We start from the raw sequence: 24034 nt of genomic DNA on the forward strand, positions 1-24034 counted from the left end.
TTAAGTAGGTGTGTTTGATTGAGCCTACATGCCAGCTGCTAGTAGTATGGAAGGGGGTACTTGGGCTCTACGCTCCTGTAATGGGATGCAAAGTTCTTCCTTTCATCAACACACCCCTGTAGTGTTGTCCACAAACACTATGTTCTTACTCAATTGTAAAGGGCCGTATGAATCATGATAAGAATCTTAAAATACACCAAGTGCAGCAGGAAACCACTGAAATGCTATAAGGTAGAAAATGATATAGTTCAGTTTACCTTAGAAAAAGAACTTCCAGGGGCATTATAGAAAATCTAGAACAGACACTTGAAAGCCATTTGCTTTCTACCAAAAAATAAAATTTCATTATGTATATTTGAATTATAATTTTTAAATTAAAATGATGCATGCATATTATAGGCTGAGTGATGCTAGATGTAACAGTCCCCAACTCTCAGTGGCTTATTTTATTTCTGATTCACTTAAAGTCCAATACAAGTTTTGCTGGTTAACAAGTGGTCTTCAATATGGTCCATCAGGGATCAAGGCTCCTTCTGTCTGCAGGATCCACCATCACTTCTGGCCTTGGATTCTTTTGCTACAAACTTGGTGTATGGCCAGGAGTCAGGGAAAGAGAGAAGGTAAAGGATCATGTGATAGCCAGACTTAGAAATGCTTCTATTACTTCCTCTCACTTTTTTTTTTTTTTGACTAAGAAAAAATTTTCTTAGGGTTGGAAAAATCCCCTGCAGAAGGGAAAGGCTATCCACTCCAGTATTCTGGCCTAGAGAATTCCAAGGACTGTATAGTCCATGGGGTCGCAAAGAGTCAGACACACTGAGCTACATTCACTTTCACTTTCAGTCACATGGCCATCCAACTGCAAAGGAGCCTGGGAAATGTAGTCTACATATCCAGGAAATAGAGGAGACAGATTTTTAACAAACACTTAGCCTTTGTCATACAAATAATTTAAAACGTATAGGTGAAGAAGGCTTATAACAACCACAAAAAAAAAAAAAAAAAAAAATCAACTTTGCACCCTCCTAGGTCTTTCCTCAGTCTCCTGGATCAACTACTTTCAACACTTTTTGAGAAAATGTGACCCAGAGCCTGGCCCTATACTTAGATCTCTGCAGCAGTCACATCATGAAGCAAGAGGAGTTCTTCTTGAGTCAAGGATCCAGACTTCAGAGAGCTCAGGTGGAAGCATCAGGGTGTGCCCATCACTGTAGACCAGGGCTTCTTGGTGTTGGCACTGTCCACATTTAAGCTTGTTAATTATTTGCTGCGGGAGAGGGGAGGCTGTCCTGGGCACTGTATGATGTGTAGCAGCATCCCTGGCCTCTATCCACTAGATGCCAGTAGTACTCCTCCCCCTAGTGGTGAGAGTGGCAGTGTCTCCTGACATCGTACATGTGCCTTCAAGGGCAAAATCACCCCTGGCTGAGACCCACTTCCAGAGATGGTGAACCTAGGAGACCTGGAGAGAGGAAGATGGAGCTTGCTACTCTGAGCCTCAGATGGAGTTATCACTGAGGTTTATGGACGAAATCCCCTTAGCGTGAGTTGTAGAGAAGGGTAAGGATGCGGAGGAATAACATCAGTGAAAGATACCTTCCCTTCCCATTCCATGAACTGAAAAATAGAATGGATGCCGATTAAAGTCGTTTGCTTTAAAGTCAGGTGCTTTACACCATCACTTCATTTTAAGATCAAGGACTGACTTTCTCCAGGACCCGCTCTGTCCTCCATGTCTCACCACTGGCACATTTGTTGGCCAGAACCATGACAACACTTGAACAAAAATCAGGAGTCTAAGGAGAGAGTGAACTGGTTGTCAACTCAATTTATCTGCTATGGTCCAAACCATCTTTGTTTTTTGGGAGCAGGAGGGTTCCCCCCCACCCCCACCAGTGTGCAGCCCCCTGGTGGATAAAGATTGACTCTACCTCTGTGATTCAGCTGCCCTGTGGAGACTGAGACATTAAAGAAGAATTAAGAATGAAGACAAGTATATTGATCTCCCTCACCAATTTCCTCCAACCAATACCTCTTAATCACAGGACAAATTGGAGTCCTGGTAAACGACTTTAATGAGCATCCATTCTATTTTTCAGTTCGCATGAAGGGAAGGGAGGCTATCTTCCAGCCTCCCTCCCCATTTCCTCTTTGTGTTTGTGATTTCGCTCTCACGTCGCATCTATATTTCATTTTATGTATACATGCATATATATTTTCACATTTTTATTTGTGTTTTGCTATCGCACTGGAGGTTTATTATTATAGATCGTCACGAGGCACCTGAATATTTTGCAAGACAATGAACCTCTAGAATCTGGGTATCGGAGGAACTAATTTTGTGCAGCAAGAGAAAAAAGAGAGAGAGAGAAAGGAAACAGTAACTATACATCTGGTTTCTAGACAGTATTAGGATGGCATAACTTGTTCTTGTCTGAGTGAATTCAGTGGATTTGTATTATACAGTGCCTGCTTAAAATGTGTATCTGAATCAGAACCGTTCTTTAAATTAAAAACAAACCCCACGGCTTTCTCAGCCCTGAGCATACGCCGCATATTTGCAACTCTGTTCAGGTGAAACCAACTCTTATCCCAAGAGGGTGGGCAGACAGGAGCACTCTTAGTGCGTGAACATAAATTTCTTCCTCCTTCCAAATGATATTTTATAAAATTGTAAAGGAAATTGACACTCTAAAGTGCCTGGGTAATGCCATGTCATAAACTTCATACTGTAAAGTGGAGAGTGGAGTTGGGGTAGGCTTGTGTTTTGAGCAGCAGGCTGCACGCCCTACAACTGGGTCCGTGTTCCCAGGTCTGTTTCCGGCTTTGTGTAACCCAGGGGAAATCAAGACTTTTGTCAGGGCTTGAATTGCGCATCTCGGAAGTATGGATGTATTCTTCCCTCCCTCCTTTTCTCTGTCCCCAGCTGTACTTTGCGTTATTGGTATTCAGAAAATAGATGAGCCAATGTTTATGAAACACTGAAACTCTAAGGAAAATAAACTTATGTAAGCCTAGGTTGTTATCAACTGTATTGTTACCCTTATTGTTACAATGGACATGGCATTGCATATTTGTAAATTACATGCAGTAATTACCTGAGTACATACAGTAATTCAAGTGCCATAACTAGTACTTGACATTAGTATTTCACAGCAACTTGCTAGGGCAATAAATAGAGCTGGGGTTCTTTCCCTTGACATCTGATTATTTGTTGGGGGCTCAAGATTTGTTAGACACTGTACTAAGAGAACTTAGAGCCATATCTTCCAGGGACTTCATCATCTCTTACATGCTCTGTCTGGCATAGTTCTGTGCTATAAGAAGTTCCTAGAATACTACAGCTGCCAGAAACATTTGAGCTGATCTTTAGTGATTCCATTTTGCAGATGAGGAAGCCAAGGCTCAGAAAGAGCAAATGACTCTCTCAAAGCCAAGTTATTATTTAAGGTGTCAGAACTAGAATCCAAGTCTCTGAATTTCCTGTCTCGCACTACTTTCATTGCCCTGCACTGTTTGGGAAAGGAAAAATAGATAAAAATGGAGTATAAGGCAGATTTGGCTTGGTTATGAGATTCCTCAAGAGTGATAGACCCTTGGTTTGTTAGGGGTTTAGAAGCCTTCCCCAAATGCACCCTGTAAGAGTCATTAGATTGACAAAAAAGATGGAGATCAAAATGTAGCCCCTGGGTTAGAGATACTGATGGAATGATTAGAAGAATATGGGCCGAGTTTCCCTAGATATACCATGGCATCATCTTCTAATAAGAAGTAGCACTTCTTGAGGGGCTTTCCAGGTGGTGCTAGTGGTAAAGAACCCACCTGCCGATGCAGGAGACCTCAGAGACACCAGTTTGATCCCTGGGTGGGGAAGATCCCATGGAGAAGGAAATGGCAACTCACTCCAGTATTCTTGCCTACAGAATGCCTTGGACAGAGGAGTCTGGCGGGTTACTGTCCATAGGGTTGCAAAGGATCAGACATGACTGAAGTGACTCAGCACAATAGTATTCCTTGAAGTCATTCTCTTCTCTTTCTGGGAAGAAGGTGGGTAAGGTCCATTTTAGAGCTGGGCTGTCAATGAAGACTGTCAGTTCCTGACACTTCACTGATGCTGCCTATAGAAGAATACGGTGATTATCTGGGTGGATCCCAGTGGAGGAGTATGGCAGGCACATCACTGCCTGTGAGGCAGTGATTCTTGTTACTGTGTAGAAACATTTACGGATGACAGATATTCTCCAGGTAGTTCATAGACTAGGCTTTCATCATATTAATATTTTTTTCATAGTACAGGACTGTTCTGGCATGAATTAGTAATGTGTTTATGATATTTAATGCAATTCAAACTATCCAGGTTTTATATTTTTTTCTTTTCTTTATTGGAGGATAATAGCTTTACAATATTGTTTTGGCCTCTGCTATATATCAACATGAATTAGCCACAGGTATGCATATGTCCCCTCCCTCTTGAACAGATTCCCACATCTATCTGTTTACAGATGATAATGTTTTGATTTTTTTCATTAGCAGTTTAGCATCTTCACTTCTTTTTTCTGGTAAGAAAATTCTATTTTTTTTTCCTGAGGTCATTGAAAATCACCCTTACTTTAATAGACTAAAATTTAAACAGAAAGATTGATTGTTGGTTTGGAGATCCATATGATTCCTAGGAACATAGAAGAGTTAATCATAGAATGATACTGAAGTTCCATGTAGTATTAAGAAGACTAGACCAGAAGGACCACAAAACTCATACTGACTTACCTACCGAGTAGCTTTGCACTCTAACAACTCACTTAACATTTCAGGGCCTCACCTTTCTTTTCTGTGAAATGACAGAATTTGATTAAATCAGTTCTAAAGTCCCCTCTAGTCATAAAATTATAGGAATCTAAGTGAATTGAAAATTGATGGTACAATTTAGGAGGAAGCTTTCTGGGATATGGAACTTCTAGAAGATATGATTGCAGTTCTTCTGAAATTCATAAATTACAGTAAATGACTCAAGAGTCAGAGCCCTGCAGTATCAAAGCTCCGAAGGTGTGTAAGACTAGCCAACTACCCTTGCCTCAGAAATGACCAGATTATTTTCAACCGTAGGTATGGAGTGATGACATAGCAAAACATTGGCCGTCGCGGACCCTGTCCATGTTTCTTACACAATGCTGTGGAAGGGTGTGCTATCTGTGTTCTTTCCTGGGCGCCCAGAGGAAGGGAAGGAAAAGAGAGGCTGGAGGGAGGCAAAGAGAGGAACTGAGGCACAGACTTGTTGAGATGGATGTTTGTTGATAAAAAGTGAGTTAGAAATGTCTACTTGGTGGGATTGAAAATTAATAAAGCTGGTTCTGTTGTGGCTAATGGGATCCGTCTTATTTTTCCATCATCACATTCCACATACATGAAATACGCACACACACAGTGAAAGAGTGGAGTTACTCTTTAATCTTCCATGGACTTGACAAACAAAGAATTTGCCCCTCATGAACTGGGGCCAAACAAGGTAATTTTTCCTTGGGACATAGATATTCTGTGACCAAGGGGTCCCCTTACTGCGGGTACAGTTGCTCGAAAGGCCCCACTGTGTGTGTTTCCTTAGCCCTGAGGTGTGGGAAATTAGAGCAGTTTAGGGAGGAGATGTTGAGAAACCTCTCTTGTTTCTGTAAAGCCATCTTAATCACGCCTGCCTCTTTTCTTTGAGTTGATTTACATAGCGGTGTGACATTTCATCATTAAGGAAGCAGGTCCCAATCTTCTGTGTCTTTTTCTTGGCTTGTCTGGCAAGCAGTTCTCTTTTGCAAGCTATGAAATCCTTAAGGAGAACTTCCTGGCAAGGGAAAAATCCTCAGTCATCCAACAGTCTCTCACTTTTCTATTTTAAATCTTGGCCATGCACATATGGTTGGGCATGTGTGTCTAAAAATTTCTTCCACATTGACTAACTTGAGCTATTTAATAGATTGTGCTGGCTGTGGGCCTCTGCAGCAAATCCTGCGATGCTCATCTCCTCCCTGGGGAGGCAGGAGACAGCCTCCTGCATTTGCCTTTGTACTTCCCTTGTAATCTCCCTCTCTGGCCCTGTTAGAGCATGAAAGTTAAAACCCGCTTCTTTGCTCATTTTCTTGCAATTAACATTGTCTCGGCTCTCCTACTTCCAGCAGAAAAGAGAGATCTCCGAATATCTTGGTTAATGTCCCAGCAAATGTGTTTTCCTTAGGGCTTTGCTAGGGATATTCCAACCCACATCTAAGGACAGGAGAGTTTGAGGACATTTTTACCCCATGCTCTTAACGGTCTGATGGTGTGTGTGTGTGTGTGTGTGTGTGTGTGTGTGTGTGTGTGTGTGTGTGCGTGCATGTGTGTGAGTGAGTGAGTTTAACGCATCTCAACCATAACTTTGTTCTAAAACTTGGACTCTCTTATCTCCAGCTGTCCCAAGTACAGACTTGGGTCCTATTAGGTCCTCGGAAGCGATGGTCAAAGTGAATTTGAAAACAAAGCTGAGTTCTGGCAACTTTGCTTCTTCTTCCAGGTTGTAGGGAACAAAGCCAAAGGGACAGGGGAAGATAGGGGGAGGCAAGCACCCAGAGCTGATCCCCAGCTGTGCCTTCTCCAGGCACGAAGCCCAAACTCCCACGGTTTTCTCAGCAATTTAGCAACTAGGAAAAGCTGGCAAAAAAACGATACCCTGTGATCCAAAAGAATGACTGCCCTGCCAGAAGGTGAGTGGTTCTGTCTTCCCAGAGGAAATTGTTCCTAAGAAGACAAAGAGCAATGATTAACATAACAACAACAAATAATAATGATAATAGCATGGAAGTGTGCTGTAGATTAACACCAAGTGCTTGAGAAGCTTACGGAGTTTCCCATCCCTCCAGGAGTGATAGATATTGGCCCATCCTATGCCTGGGCTGTTTGGCAGTATCTTAAAGCGCAGTGCTGCTTTAAAAGTGATGATATTATCCTCCTGCTGGGGTGGCCCCAGAAATTTCATTTTTTGTGGAATGTTAAATATGTCCCCTGAAGTTTATCACAAACAGCATGAAGGAATAAAGCTCCACGTGGCTGGTATTCGGTAGCTCTTCCTCCCCACTGGAATGACAAGCCCTTAAGTAAGAAAAGTCCGAAGGGTGTGTGATAGATGGGAAGCGTGGGCTTACCTTCTTTGAAGGGGGCCTCGGCAGTGCACGCGGTCTCAAACTTTATGTAAAAATAATGCTGCCACAGTGAATGAGACGAACACACTGTCGTTTTTGGATGCCAGACAAAGGCGAGAGTAAACATGCGTTAAAATGGAATCTCTATTTTTAATTTACCTTTCTCTTTCTAGAAATCGCATCAAAATCAGATGACACAAAATACTGCATTTCTTTTAAGGCTGTAGCAGCCTTCTAGTATAACACAAGATCATTACTTTCCCCATTGTTAGTCAGATGTATAATGTCTGAAGGCACCCCCAACATTTCCTTTTGATTCAAGAGCCCAGATTTGTTAGAAATCATTCGCTTCAAAGTCATAATGCATTTAACAGCGCTTGCTTTGTGCTGATCTCTGGAATGAAGCTATCTAATATTTCAGTGGCCCCCTTTTCTCCTGGATCTCATTAAGTTTCCTCACCCTTTGGGAAGGGTGGTTATTTCACATCTCTTGTTTTGCTTTTAGTTGAGTACTTTCTAAATCCAGATGCGCCACTAAGGGCGTAGGCTCTGAGAGTCTCAGAACACAGGGCGTCTTGGAAACAGGACACGCAAATACGCTGATTGGCTTTTACAAGTGTAAGAGTGATTGCGGGAAGGACCTGGGGTGTTTCTTCTGTGGCTCTTCTGTTATTCCACTACCGAGAGGGAGAAACACCCCTGTTGTGAGATTCAGGATTCCTCTCCGTGCTCTGTGGGGTCTGCTCCTTGTGAAGGAGGAGAGTTGAATAGAAGAATGGGCACAACTACAGAATCCCTGTTGAGTATTGCAGATCCTGAAGCTTCACGCCTAATCCTTGCCTGGCCCTCACTCTCCACGCGGCCCTGCTGCAAGGGCTTTCCGTGGGTTCCCTCTTTGTGCCTGGAGACGGCACCCTGAAGCAGGAACTCTAATTCTCCTCTCAGTTTTACTGAGAGGAGGCACAGGGTGCCATGAAACTTGCCTGGGTCACAGAGCAGTCAAGCCATCTGACACCTAGAGGTCAAACTTATAACAGCTCTTCTCAGCTCCCTTTGTTGACCACACCCCATTTCGTCACTGCAGGCAGCTTATCAATGAAATGCTAAGTGCTAAAATGTACTGTCCTTTGATTTCCAAGACCACAAGGCCGTCTTTCCATCAGTAGCATCTAAGACTTAAGTTTAATTTTTTTCCTTGTTTGTGTTGCTCCTCACTGCTCATTTCCCAAGACCATCTTGAGGCCAGTAGTATTCTTTATTTTTAAACACTTGCCTATAAAGATATATTCCCTATGCATGGAAAAGTTCTGTGTATAAAATAAACACACCCACTTTAGGGTTAAATGCATGATTGTACTTTGTTAGTACCACCTATTACTGTAGGGAGCTGTCCAGCTCTGGTGAAATGAGATGAAATCACAACATGAAATCAGATGTGATGCTCTCTCTCCACTGTGTGTAAATTCAGTCATATACAGTGAACCAGGGGGTGTAAAGATGGAATAGAGTGTTGCCAATTGGGGCTTTCATTTTTATGGAAATTAAAAAGTTCCCCCAGACATTAGAGAAAGTTACTAATATCCACTCTTCCAATAACTATTTATTGACCCTAACCTTGTATATTGAACTGTACCAAATGAGGCAGAAAATATGGTGATACATAAATAAAGGTCCCTTTCTTGGAGGGATCACAGACTAATGGAAGAAGGTGATAGAGAATGACAGCCCACAAAACAGGAAGAATTGAAAGATATAAGACAGTAAATATAACAAGTTACTATATCTGAATGCCTTAGCCACTAATTTTCTGAATTTGAAAGAGAGAAAGAAGAACTAATATTTATGAAGACTATTTATTTTATTATGGATGTTTTTTATGCATTTTTCATGTAATTATCACAAGAGACTACTAAGGCAGATACAATTATTTCCTTATTTTACAGACAAAGAAACCAACTGATCCAAAAGAATACCTGCCCTGCCGGAGGTAAATAACTCTGTCTTCCCTATGACTCTCACTCTAGTTGGCCTAAGCATTTGGTGGTAGATTTAGATATTTGAAGCCAGACCTTAGGCTAAAGTAGTCAGGGAAGGCTTCATGGAGGAGGTGGACTTAAATGGCTCAAGACAGAAAACATATGGGCAGAGAGAAGTCAGAGTGATTCTTGGTAGGAATCAGCATGAATAATGTGATGGAGGGAAGGCTGCACTCACAGGCGAAGACCTAATGGTAATAGAACATTTCTTTAGGGGAAGAATTGGAGATAATATCAGAAGGAGGTGTGAAGCTGGGGTAGTATCAGTATGACTTACATGGTAAAGGGAGCACACTACCCACAAAATCTCCAATCTCAATCATATTTCTCCCTTCAGTCTGGTATGTGACACCAGTGACATTTCAACTCTACATTAAATTTATCTTTAAAAGTTTTTTTTTGGATCAAGATATATAGGTTTCATGGGCTTCTCTGGGAGCTCAGCTGGTAAAGAATCTGCCTGCAGTGCAAGAGACCCTGGTTCAATTCCTGGGTCAGGAAGATCCCCTGGAGAAGGGATAGGCTACCCACTCAGGTATTCTTGCCTGGAAAATCCCCATGGACAGAGGAACCTGGAGGGGCTACAGTCCATGGGGCCGCAAAGAGTAGAACATGACTGAGCAAATAGGCACAGCATAGCACATATAGGTTAAATAGGGAAATCAGCTCTGCTTCTCCCTGCCATCATTCACTGAATTGCTCTTTGGAGTAAATAAACTGTGTAAACCCCAGTGTTTGCCTTACCCTCTCATCATCCCCGTCGTCACTTGCTTTTACCTGAACAGGTCAAGTAAAGAAATCCTTGTGGATCCCAATGTGTCAGTTGCATCTGGTTGGGGTTTCCAAGGGGACTAGAAATGCAGAGCCACAACCATACAGTCTTCTCTCTGGGACATGCATATCTTTCCACAAATCCCCTCTGCCTGACTTTATAATGTCACATTCTAAAATATTCAGGTTGCTTTTGTTGTTCTCTCCATAAAAAATTAATGATCATGAAAGTATTATCATGTTTATTTTAAAGCAACCATTTTCTACATTTTAATTAAAAGTTGTAATTCACCATCTTTTGACCAAGTTATCTTAAATCTTCATCTTATTGGTAATGGGTATTGGGCTGGATTCAGAGAGAAATACAAGCGTTACTTAATGCAAACAGTAAAATCTCGGCATTTCTAGAGATATGGTTCTGTTCATTTTGTGCACTGCGCTTGCTAACTCTGCCTTTTTAATTAGAAATATCCTCCTGCTTATGCAAGAATCCTGGGAAAGGAGCATTGTCTTATTCATTATGTATTCCATGAGAATCACAAGTGGACAAAACCAGGCATAATACGATGCCTGTTGTGTTATTAAAGCACTTTAATAAAGGTTACTCCCTTAGTAGAGTGAGCATCTCAAATACCCATTTCTTTTTCAAGAGGTGGGCTGCTTGGAGCAAGATGCTGGGTCTCCTCTGGGTACGGGTGAGGCCCCTTTTTGTACATTTTGCAGCTCTCCGTGAGTGTAGCAGAACTAGTCCTCTTCCATTTTAGTCACCTGTCCTACCTTAGGGAGTGATGTCCTAGAAAGTATTGGGTTTTCTATTTTAGGCCTATAAGATATATATATATATATAAGGAAATAGTTTAAAATAATGATATATGGGGAAAGATCTGTAAACAAAGATTCATGACATTTGGGGCATTTTTGTACCATGCTGTTCTGTTTTATTTATATCCTTCTGTTCTCTATCCCCACCGACTAAAAGACATATTAGTTAAGAATTTGATCTCTAATAGTTTTCTTTAAAAGAAAATCTTTAATGGTACTAAAAATGTCTTTTAAGAAAGAAAATGCAAGTGGTGAAGAAGGGTGGGAAGCAGGGAATAAGGCAGAGAAGAAAGGGAGGGAGGGTGAAAGGGAGAGAGAAGAAAGAAGGAAGGGAGGGAGGGACGGAAGGAGGAGGGAAGAAGAAGGTGAGAGGGAGGGAGGAGGAGGGGAAGAAGGAAGGAAAGAAGGAGGAAAGGAGAAAAGGAAGATTTAAAAAATGGGCCCACCCAGTTGCAGCACAGCAAAGACTTATCTCTATGCAGTACTTTGATTTCAAATTATTTTTAGCATGGCTTTTATTGTACTCATTGTTACATACATAAATCTTTAAAGTAATACGTTTTGTAAGAAATGGTCATAAAAATTTACAGCCAGTAACTTTTCCCCTGTCCCTTACAATGATATTCTACTAAAACCATTAAATGGTTCTCATTAATGCCCTTTAAATGATTGTGTAATGACCCACAATCGCTTGTAAGTGAACAACCATTAAAGAATTACCAGTTCTTAGCATGCTTTTAAGTACAGCTTAAATACATGGGAGGTAACATATAATATATTAGAAAAAGTATTAAATTTGAAATAGTAAAAACATGATCGTCACAAAAGAATGAGTAGGTGTGCAACCCTACTCTGCAATGACCACGGTTCCCACTGAACACATTATTATACCAGATTTTATTGCATTTGTCTTTTTTCTGTATTGAATCTTTTCCTTTTTCCTGGGATTAATAATAATAATAATAATAATAAACCCTGCCACCACAGGAGTGAAAGTGCATATAAAAGCAAATGGTGAAAATAATTAAACCCATGTATAACAAGACAGCCACCTATCTAAACAAAAGGAGAACAATTCTTCCCCCAATATTTTCTACACGACAACACATGTTCATTTTCTTTTTTTAAACATACAGATATTTGTTATGAGATTGTCTAAGCACTTGAATGATTGCATTTTTTACATTTCAAAGTGTTCTGCATCATGGGAAGATGGTCAAAGATAGTAAAAGGTAATAACTTTTACCAAAGACATGAGGTCAGAGGAATCCCCTGCTACTTCCAGCGTGTTTTATGGTAAGCTTACCCACTCATGTAGAGTTGGGCAGTTGTTTTACTCGAAAGTGTCCGATGAAGAGTTTAGTGGCAGCTGGTTTTGAAGTTCTTTCACTCCTGACCTTGTTTTGTCCTCAAGTGATGCTCATGGTAATGTGCTAACACAACTAGGGCCCCAGATAGAGCAAGGCACAGAGAGAGCATAAAGCCAGATTCCACAGGGACCAGAGAAAATCAGACTTATTAACTGCCACTCACATCTACTTACTTTGAGGGCATTTAATCTACGAAGGTAGTTGAGGGACGGGGCAGCCACAGAAGTGTGAGGCCAGAAAGCACAGCTATGTATTTTCCCTGTGTCATCTTATAAACTCAGGATCAAGGTCGAATCCCCCAACTGGTGTCTTCTTAGCCTCCCAGGACTGGTGGAGTGGAGCCTCCCACTCCATTTTCTTCCCTCCAGCAAATTCTTGCTTATCCCCGCAGGTGTAACCAGGTTCTCTGAATTGCCTCCTTCTGGTGCACTAAGCAAGTGGCAGAGGGAAGAGTCCTGATTTTACGAATGATGAGATGAGACTCATAAACATGATCAGAGTTGTTTCTCTATGTTGTGAAAGTCTCACCTTCTCTCTTACTCCCTCTGGAGTACCCTCCCTAAGCCCAAACAGCTGGTCTCCTATTGTGCAGCAACTGTTAGTGTAGTGACAGAAGATCTGCTGGGGCAGGGACCCTGTCAGTCCTGATCAAGGCCAGATCCCTCGTGCCTAACACAGTGCCAGGTAATGCTGGGCTCAGTCAGTAAAGAATCTGCCTCCAATGCAGGAGACATGAGTTTGATCCCTGAAATATCCCCTGGAGAAGGAACCATCAACCCACTCCAGTATTCTTGCTTGGGAAATCCCATGGATAGAGGAGCCTGGCAGGCTACAGTCCATGAAGTCGCAAGAGTTGGACAAGACTTAGCAACGAAACCAACCAAACTTTTCCAGAAAGGTTGCAAGATAAGTTTAGTTGGTCAACTCAAGCCAGACAATTTTAAGTAGATTGCTGTTCAAAATCAAAACAGTTACAAAACTGCCATTAGAAAGTAAAAATCTGGGCCTGTCGAGAATAAAATAAATCTCAGGGAATCCCCAGGTTTCCCCCCTCTCCCCGCCTCCCCCCTTTTTCCTGTTGGTCCCTCTCAGCCTTCATCCTCTTTCAAGAAACTATGCTGCTTTTATTCTCATCTCTTCCATTCTTCTCCCTGGATATAAAGCCTCATCCCCTCTAAAAGCTGTTTTTCAAAAAGTGCTTCCACTTTCCCCAGCCCAGGAGTGTCTTTGATTTTGAAACCTTGTCATATCTTGAAGAAAATAAAGTTTCCCTTCCTGTGACTGAAGTTCCAGGTGTTGGTGGGCTTGTGGACATCGCTTCCTGGGTACCCTGGAATCCTGACAGTGTGGTGGGAGAGAGTGAAGGGGAAGAAGAGGGCTTCGGTTAACTTGAAGTCTGACCTGTAAAGAGCATGTCCCATAACTGATTTGTAAAATAAATCAAGCGTAGAAACAAAGATGAAGACAGAACACAAAAACAGACCCTTTATTCTCCTGATATTTTCTTAGCTTCATGTCAGCTAGTGTTCTGTCTTCAAGTCGGAGACCTTTCCCATCTCTGACTGTGGGAACAGATCCAACTGTAAGCTGCTTCCTGTCGTGCCTGGCAGTAGCTGCCACACTGTGTGTTATTTAAGAAGCTCCATTTGGCTCCCTGCTCCGTAGAGGAGGGGAACATATGGCCTTGACTGTTAAAAATATTCATGAGTCATGTTGCCCAGTACTGAAGTACAGCCACCTCAAGGGCAATTTTCCAACAGCTCATATTGGTTTATATAACATGGAATGAAGACCAGATGAAGTTCCAGGAGGTATTCAGAGGAGACAGAATGCAGTGAGGCAAGTTAGAATTTGGTCAGTATGCTGGGTTGCATGTCCCTTCTGGAAGGAGGCATGGAGTGTTGGTAAAATCTCAGAGTGAGGGACCTCACTCTTTGGTTCCGTTTAGAGACTCGGTGTCCTGCTACAACCTTCTGTAGAAAGAACCTGAGAAGACTTGGAAGTGAGAGTGACTCCATTCATTGGTTCCCCAGTGACTTTCTTCTCTCCCTGACCACCACGAACTTACCATGCCTCATGGCGTGAGCTTGGTCCAGAGTACCCCTTCCCCTAACCCCTATGCTCCTAGCAGAAGATCCTTCCAGGGACAAATATTCATGATTTTTAAAAAAATGCTCATGGCTTTTAGGCAACTTCTGAAAAAGTGGAGATTGCAGATTGTAGTTACTGTTTTATTTTCACATTTCTGAAAGTTTCTATGGAAGTGGTCCTGAGTGGGTTTGGCTTCCCAGGGACGTTTTATGTGATTTGTCAAATGCCAATATTACCAATATTAAGTAAGCCCAGTTAAAACAACCAAGGCTGTAAGATAAAATGACTTAGCTCTCAGATGGTCTAAGAGCAGACAGGCTGGATGTCTGTAATAGTTTCATGATTTAGAATACAAGGTACTATTTGCCCTTTCTCCTTCTTTCTATTGTAAATTAATCATTAGAGGGCTGTCTCTGAAGCACTTTTCTCACTGTATCCTGTTTCCACCTGCCCCATGCGGGTGACTGCACCTGACTGTAATTTGGGGAACACAAATTGCAGTGATTCAGCACTTTGTGCCTCTAATAAGTTAATGTCACTCCCATCTTCTGGCACAATTCAATTCAGAAGGGCCACAGTGTATCATTAATGCATTAAAAAATGCTGTGTTTTTAGACTGAATACCTGGAATTAGTTGGGAGACTGACTATCCAAAACAGACTCTTTACCGTGCTTGGGAGCCCTGAGGAAGCAATTCTTGTTTAAGCATCTGCGTTATCAGAGCAGCCCCAGTACTTCAAAGGTCTGTACAGAATGCTCAAAATAGGCACCCTGCCAAACAGAAATGGAAACACATATACGTACTACACTATTTGCCTTACAGAAATTAATTTTCGTCCAGCAGCACCTAGGATTATTTAATATTTATCTTTAGCTGCAGGAAGATGAATCTATTATTTTATGAGTTGATTTTGTTATTTTACCTGAATGTTTCAGTCCGTCTTTCCAGTAGGAGACACTTATAGTCTCTTCTATCCCTTGCCTTTCACCCTCTTTTTATTATTACTCTTATTTTTTAAGTATCTGGAAGCAATGGTAAGATTCATTTTTTTTAATCACCTGATGCCCCTAGTTGGTTTCCTGGGAAGAAATGATCACTGAACAGATTTTAAGGTCAAGGTTCATATCCATCACATTGACTCAGTGGTAGAAATAGGTATTGAAGAAGCAGTTTTGGATTGAAAGTAAAGAAGCCAAGTTCTAGAGCTTGTTGCCACCTTTGTGACCCAGGAGAGATCCCTAAATTGTTTCAGAGCCTCCCCTTCGTTATCTGCACCTGAGTAGTGTAGAGTCAGCCCCTACAGAGCTCTTTCCCCTAGTGATTTGTCATTCTGAAAGGCCACCAGAGTCCTACAGCTCCTCCTTCTGTTGCTGAGATTCCAAGGGGTCTGTGCTGTGTTGACTGTTTGTACCTGTGAAATTAAAGCACCAAGAAAGGCAAGTGTCACCGTGTGGAATCACAAAATGACGGATAGAGTTTCGGGGGGACTTGAGTGTATAAAGAGCCACAATATTGCGGAGCCCCTTGAAGATGGGAACTGTTAAATATCAATGGAGCATTGCTGTGTCTGCACCGTCAGCACGTCCCTGTGACCAGTGAGAGAGATGCGAAAATGTCATTTCATGGACCACATGTGTGCTGCTTACGATGAATATTCTGACCATGGTTTATTACATTTTTGATAAATTGTAACTTCTTGGACCCAAATTTTGTTAGCTTATCTCTAGTGCCATTTAAATATCTGAAAAGACTGAATTTGCCCCAAAGATTTAATCATCATTCAGCAGCGGTCTGTAACCATGTGGTACTAATTTAAATTACTGTAGCAATGGACAAGTCTCTATCCAGAAATTAATAAATGCAATTTATAAGGAATGTTAAGTAACAACTAACAATTTAATGCTTTGTGAGTTTCAGCCAAACTGATTAAATAATTAAAACAGATTTCTAGGGGTAGGGAAAGAGATTTTACCATAAAAGAGATAAACAGTTTGGGAATTGTATGCATTCTTTTAGACATTTAAGATAATTAAATCCAAAACCTATGTTAAAATAACACTAAAGGTCTGGTTTAAATCAGTAGTGGGAATTGCCAAGTTAAGAGTTGAACATCATCCTAAATGTCTGCTCCATTGTTTTAAATAAGGCATTTGGGGACTCTTGGAGCACTGGGTCAGTTTACAGAGCCTGCTATTGGTGGCACAATATTGGTCTCAGGAATAAATAAATGTATCCAATGGAACCTTCTTCTTGCTATGATGTTTCCAGGCTTTTATTAAGTAAAACTGGATGTTTAGATTCCTCAGTGTTGCTGGACAAATCTAAAACTTCTTTGTAAATGGTTTTCAAATGCTTATTCGTTAAAAAAGGTGAAGGAGTTTAGAGTTCATAGCTGTTTTGATTATATATATATGTGTGTGTAATGAGTGTAATATATATACATCTATGCTGCTAAGTCACATCAGTCGTGTCTGACCCTGTGCGACCCCATAGACAGCAGCCCACCAGGCTCCCCCATCCCTGGGATTCTCCAGGCAAGAACACTGGAGTGGGTTGCTATTTCTTTCTCCAATGCATGAAAGTGAAAAGTGAAAGTGAAGTCACTCAGTCGTGTCCGACTCTTAGCGATCCCACGGACTGCAGCCTACCAGGCTCCTCCGTCCATGAAAGTTTCCAGACAAGAGTACTGGAGTGGGTCACCAGTGCCTTCTCCAATATACATCTATAGGCTCAAAATAATTCATTTTTGCCACCAATTATTGAGTACTTGTATATGTACAATACATGGGTATCTCTGTGATATGAAGATAAATAAGATATGGAAGCTGTAGTCTTCCATGGAGGCAAGAATGAACACTCTCTTTTTTGATGAATAGTAACTTTGTAGGCAGCAAATACAGATGAGTAGCCCCCCTTGAGACAAATGACCATGGGTTACAATAGGATATATTTCTTTTAAGACATTTTTAAAAGTGATTTGCTCAAATGACTCCACAGGTGTCCATCAGTCATCCTTTACATTGTATCTGTAGCTCACCAACCCTCGTGGGAAAACTACTCAATTGTAGAGCTCTTACCTTAACTGTGGGAAAGCTGGATGGTGGTATCTACAGGATGGAGTGTAATGTGGAAATTGTTGGAAAGCCATCTTTTGGGTGGGGACCTAGTTAGTGAATGTTGGCAAGGTTGAATTTTCACTGACCTGGCCAGCTGTTTGGGAGTTAAGTAGATGCAAATTGCATGTTCTGCTGCCCACTAGATTTGGAATTCATTATCTTCCAAATTGAACGTATCATGCTTTCCTTAAAATATGCTTTTCCTTATTTGATAGCCAACTATCCTGGTTTGCCTGGGACTGAGTAATTATGACAGGGAGGCCTGGTGTGCTGCGATTCACGGGGTCACAAAGAGTCAGACATGACTGAGCGACTGAACTGAACTGAGCCGACTGAGTGGTTATGTAGAACGTAGATCCTTTTGTGCTAGAACAGGGAGAGTCCTGGGTAAACCAGATGAGTTGTCCATCCTACCCTTTAACTTCTCCTCCTGTCTTCTCTGTCCTAATGAATCATATTTTCACCTATCCAATTATCCTGGACTTTTCTGTTTCTTTTTCCACATCTACGTTGTCACTGAATTTTATCGAGTGTTGTGTTCTTCCCTCTTCTCCAGACTGTCAGTTGTTGCTTTGGCTCAAGCAAGGTCATGCTTTTGCCTGAACTGCTGAAGTAGCTACTAAACCGAAAGCCCTGTTGCCAGGCTTGCTCTCACCCCAATCTTCTCTGGACTCAGCCGCCAGTGATATTTAAAATGCCTATACACATGGTAAAGTCTTCAGTGTTACTTATTACCCAAACCCTCAATTTATGTCCATGTGGAGAAAAAAGGCCCTCTCTCATCTGGTTCCTGTCAAAATCTCCAGGCTCACCCCCAATCACAATCCTTCCTCAACTCCTTTCTCTAGCCATTTGAACCTGGTTGGTATTTCATGGGGGCAGAATTCACACATGTATTGTACACCTTTAGCTAAAGTATTTCCTATTTTCGGAATGCCCTGCCCACTTCCTTTTCATCTTGGAGCAACGAATCACTTTTCTAGATCCAGTTCAAACATCACATTCCTGTATGAAAATTCTTCCTATCTCCAAATAAGACTGGCCATTGCTAATTTGGGACTAGACTGCGCCTTGTATACTCATCCTGCATCTAAAAACACACTCGTTACAGTTACTTATGTAGTTGTTAGTCTTCTGTTCTAGATTATATGCTCTTCTAGTAAAGGAAACCTGTTTTATTAATATTTATTTCCAGATTTGGGTATGAGCTGTGACATACAGCAGACAATGGAATGATGTTGATGGAGGGAGAGAGGAATCTGTCCCGCTGCATCATGGGAACTATTCTGAGACCTCAGGGCACTTCGTGTATGGCGACTCTTTCCCACTTTGATAATGTCCTTCTTGCATCGCCTGCTTGAAACTTGAAGTAGTTATGTACTTGTTCATCATTTTACTACTAGATCTTCTATATCCTCATAGAGTAACTTCCAGAAGGAAACTTTATGTCCACATATTAGGAGATGTGCATTTTTATATCAACTGTTTTTTCTTATGCCATATAAGTCTTGGGGCTTTCCTGGTGGCCCAGCAGTAAAGAATCCACCTGCAGTCCATGGGATCACAGAGTTGGACATGACTGAGCAACTAAATTTTTGTTTATTTATTTTAAAACTAAGACCAGCATAGTAACAAAATAGAAGGACCCCAATCTCTGATGCCATTATGGAGTCTCTGATCCTGTCCCTATTACAGCCCCCAGTCTCCTTCTTCTAGACTTGTAATTATGTTCCATGTGGCTGAAAGTCTCATAACTGATGCAGACAAGTTTAGCATTGCAGTCTGAGAGGGCCAGAGCCATTTGTTTAATACATACCACATGGTACTTCAAAGGTAAGGATAAAAATGCTTAAAGTATACTTAGAATAAAGGAAGAAACCCAAATGACCATCAGAGAAGATTCAAATGCCACCATTTGTTCAATAGCTATGTTGAATGAATCAATCAATGGGTAAGGATTCCATTGGAGGAATTGTATTAAGTGCTTATAAGGAACACAAACTCCAAATGCTGGAAACCGTTCTCTGTATGAGCTAATGGTCTCATTACTGAGCAGGGCAGTGACCCAAATGACTATACAATAAAGAAGAAAGTAATGGATATTATAGTAATGATAACAATCTAACATTTACTGAGCAATTACTATGCACCTGGTGCAATTCTAAGTCCTTCCCAAGGATTTTTATTTGCATCAGCTATGTCTTCTCTCTCAAACATATTCCTCACAAACCACTTCAAAGCCTAAAAATACTTATCTTCCCATATATGTCTTTCTCCTTCTAAAAAGAGAGAGAAAGAAAATCACTAATTTTCCTGAGTTTGCTTTTATGTCAAGATACCACCTTATTTCCCTTTCAGACTTCACTAATTGTTTTTACTGATAAAATTCATTTTTAGGTTCACAAACTACTGAGTGGAAAGTCCAGAGATTTCTTATATACCTCCTGTTCTCATACAAGCACAACCTTCCTTACGATCTACACCCTCCCTCACAGGGGTACATTTGTTACAATCAACAAACCTACATTGACATGCCATCATCAGCCAAAGTCCGTAGTTTACATCAGGGCTCACTCTCGGGGTTGGATGTTTTATAGGTTTTGACAAATGCAGAATGGCACACACCCACCGCTGTTGTATCAGACAGAAGAGTTTGACTGCTCTAAAAATCTGCTGTGCTCTGTCTATTCATCTCCCCTTTGCCAAGTTTTTTGAAAAAATAAATAAATCACTCCTTCTATGAGCCTTTATTGTTCACATCATTTTTATTCTTTGACCCACTGCACTTCTTTTCATTCCCCTCATTTTTCTGAAGCTGCCCTGGGAAAGGTCACCATGGAGCATGACATGGACAATTCAGTGACGACACTCCTGCCAGTTCTTTCTTTTTTCTACTCCTCCATTGCAGCACCATCTGCCCAGTTTATCCAAGCCATAAACTACAGGCCCATACTTGACTCTCACCTCTTTTCTTCTCCAAGTTGCTCATTCTGTCTCCAGAATTTCTATTGCATGAATTTCTCCCAAGAGAAACACAGCTTGTCTCACCCTCCTCTAGGCTTCCTTCATCTCTCCTAGAGACCTCTGTAATAATCTCCTAACTACTCGCAGGCCAACCCAAGCCCTGTGGTGACGTGAGAATAATTTTCACCAATACCATTCTCTTCTCGCCACTCCCTGGTTGGAATACTTTCATAGTATCTCTTTCCAGCAGAATAGCCTGTAAATTCCTCGGCACAGCCTTGGAGGCCTTCACAATCCTGCAAAGGCGCTACTTCCCTGCTGTTACCTCTAGCCCTCCTCCGCCACACTCTCTGACCTCGACTGCAGTGGTTTGGGCCCCGAACACGCATGCTTCCACTGCTCTGTGACTTTGCCAGGTCTATGCTGTCTGTGTGGCATGCCCTCTCTCCCTTGTCCGGGTCGTGAACTTCTACTCACAGGGAGGAACATTGCAAGCGCTTTCTGCTTTCCTATCCATCTTTCCTAACATAGCTCCCTCATCAAAGCTATTGTGCTGTGTTATTACATGTGTTTGTCTGTGTGCCTGACCCTTTCCCTGAAATATGAGCTTTTGAGACAAGGCATTCTGAATCATTCATCTCAGAATCTCTAGTACCTGGTACAATTTAAATAGTCCATGGAATTCTCCAGGCCAGAATACAGGAGTGGGTAGCTGTTCCTTTCTCCAGGGGATCTTCCCAACCCAGGCATCGAACCCAGGTCTCCTGCATTGCAGGCAGATTCTTTACCAGCTGAGCCACCAGGGAAGCCCAGGGATACTGGAGTGGGCAGCCTATCCCTTCTCCAGCAGATCTTTCTGACCCAGGAATCAAACTGAGTCTCCTGCATTGGAGGCAGATTCTTTACCAGCTGAGCTACCTGGGAAGCCCCTAGTACAATGTCCAGTACTTAACAAATATTTGTTGAAATAAGACTGTTGTGATGGTGTAAATAGAGTATGTTGGGAGCTCTGAAATGGAGCAGTTGGAGGGGAGTTTAATTCATTCATCCATCCATTCATTTTTTTTTCCCCAACAAATAGATACAGAATACTTACATGAGCCAGGCACTCTTCAAAGAGCTGGATATAACCATGAACAGGCAGAGGACCATCTTACACTCAGAGATCACAGCATTCTATTCCAGTGAGAGAAGACAAGTACAGTGAGTTTAGCAAAAGGCCAGTACCATGAATGAATGAAAAACTTAAGACATAGATAGAAGACATAGGGAGTGGTAGAGGCCGTTGTTAAACTGGGCAGTCCATGATCCACCCAAAGGTATTTATTTATTTATTTTGGGCTACCCTGAGTCTTCACTGCTGTGTGTGGTCTTTCTCTAGTTGCGGCAAGCAGGGGCTACTCTAGTTGCAGTACACGGGCTTCTCATTGCAGAGACTTCTCTTGTTACCGAACACAGGCTCTAGGGCATGGGGTCTTCAGCAGTTGCAGCTTGCAGGCTGTGGCTCCCCAGCTCAGTAGTTCTGGATCTTGGACTTAACTGCCCCATATCACGTGGGATCTTCCTGGACCAGGGATCAAACCTGTGTCCCCTGCATTGGCAGGCAGATTCTTAACCACTGGATTACCAGGGAAGTCCCAAAGGCATTTATTTAAATTCACATCAAAACATCAGTAACAGCATCTGTGCACAACCTGGCCCATGAAACATAGTTTGGGGCCAGATTTGGTCAGTGGACTACCTCTTTAAGGTCTCTGTTGCATGGGCATCTCTGCTATGTATCCAGTTCCTTGAAAAAGTAGAGAGAGACCATAGATCCTTGAATCCTGGCAGTATTTCCTCATTAGTTTGACTCCAGTCTATCTTGTTAACAGCATTTTGCTTTGTCTTATCCTCTTTATCCTGTGCTTGTAGTTTTATGATGGTTTTTTAGCAGCCACAAAATTGTCCTGAGAAAATGGTCCTTTTGTATTCCTTGGAAAGAATACTCCAGTCCAGGTTCAATGCACGATACTGGATGCTTGGGGCTAGTGCACTGGGACGACCCAGAGGGATGGTATGGGGAGGGAGGAGGGAGGAGGGTTCAGGATGGGGAGCACATGTATACCTGTGATGGATTCATTTTGATATTTGGCAAAACTAATACAATTATGTAAAGTTTAAAAATAAAATTAAAAAAAAAAGAAAATAAATATTTAGAAGTAAAAAAAAAAAAAAAAGAATACTCCAGTACTTGGGAATCAAAGGCCCAGCAATGAGAGCGCAAGGCAGCAAATGAGTATGGGCTCTCTCATAGCAGATTCAGAAGTTTTGGTGTCTTAAAAATAGTTCTGCAGTCATCCATGTTAGGGGATGTGATAACAAAGAAATATGACATTCACATGTGCAGGTAAAACTAGAGGACAGAAAAGTTGAAAAGGCACCTAAAGATGATTCAAGATTAGCCCCTTTGTTTTACAGACAAGGCAAATGAATTGAGAATCAGTAACTTAGTAAAGTCATGGACCTTAATATATTCAATTGGAAATATAGTTGACCATCTATTTCTCCCCCTATTAATAGCTAAGGGTTTCAAACAAATAGAAATGAATGAAGGCTCTAATCAGCAAATTGTGGATGTTTTCCAAATTTTTGTGATGTAAATAATCAGCTGTTAATGAGAAGAGGGGCTTCCCAGGTGGAGCTGGTGGTAAAGAACCTGCCTACCAATGCAGGAGACATAAGAGACCTGGGTTCGATCTCTGGGTGGGGAAGATCCCCTGGAGGAGGGCATGGCAACACACTCCGGCATTCTTGCCTGGAGAATCCCATGGACAGAGGAGCCTAGCAGGCTATGGTCCATAGAGTTGTAAAGAGTAGAACACAGCTGAAGTGACTTACTTCAGTTCAGTTCAGTCACTCAGTCTTGTCCGACTCTGTGACCCCATGCACTGCAGCACGCCAGGCCTCCCTGTCCATCACCAACTCCTGAAGTTTACTCAAACTCATGTCCATTGAGTCGGTGATGCCATCCAACCATCTCATCCTCTGTCGACCCCTTCTCCTCCTGCCTTCAATCTTTCCCAACATCAAGATCTTTTCAAATGAGTCAGCTCTTCGCATCAGGTGGCCAAAGTATTGGAGTTTCAGCTTTGACAACAATCCTTCCAAAGAATATTCAGGACTGATTTCCTTTAGGATGGACTGGTTGGATCTCCTTGCAGTCCAAGGGACTCTCAAGAGTCTTCTCCAACACCACAGTTCAAAAGCATCAATTCGTGGGCTCTCAGCTTTCTTTATAGTCCAACTCTCACATCCATAAATGACTACTGGAAAAACCATAGCCTTGACTAGATGGACCTTTGTTGGCAAAGTAACACATGCAATGGGCAAAAGACTCATAGCAGAGGTAAATGGAGCTTCATTATAGCTGACAGGAAGGTATGAGGATGAATTGTCTTTAACTCCAGCCTGTAATTTAAACCAAAAGCCTTGCAAAATTAGCAGTTCAATGGTATGTGTGAGAATGGTACTGCTATTGAATTATTCATTCATTTGTTCACACATTCACTTACTCATTTCCTCATTCACAATTGCTGAACCCTCACTGCTACATACTTGTGAACTTAGTGCTGCAGGGACCACGGAGTTATAGAGTGCTCCTCCCTCCTTGGGCTCAAAGAGCTCCCAGTCCCACAGAGGAGCTAGATGTGCAGTTAGATCATCA

The 24034-nt window shown here is 41.8% G+C and overlaps 1 long non-coding RNA gene across 3 annotated transcripts in view; it reads left to right on the plus strand.

The window, feature by feature from the left end:
• LOC139185770 (uncharacterized) overlaps window positions 1-24034 on the plus strand; it is a 595360-nt gene that overhangs the window by 475638 nt on the left and 95688 nt on the right. For all 3 annotated transcript variants that reach the window (XR_011569255.1, XR_011569254.1, XR_011569256.1), the window contains one exon: window positions 9101-9144. This is a non-coding gene — a long non-coding RNA (uncharacterized lncRNA). The remainder of the gene's footprint in view (window positions 1-9100; window positions 9145-24034) is intronic.

Source organism: Bos indicus, chromosome 11, assembly GCF_029378745.1.
Source record: "Bos indicus isolate NIAB-ARS_2022 breed Sahiwal x Tharparkar chromosome 11, NIAB-ARS_B.indTharparkar_mat_pri_1.0, whole genome shotgun sequence".
Taxonomy (NCBI): domain Eukaryota; kingdom Metazoa; phylum Chordata; class Mammalia; order Artiodactyla; family Bovidae; genus Bos; species Bos indicus.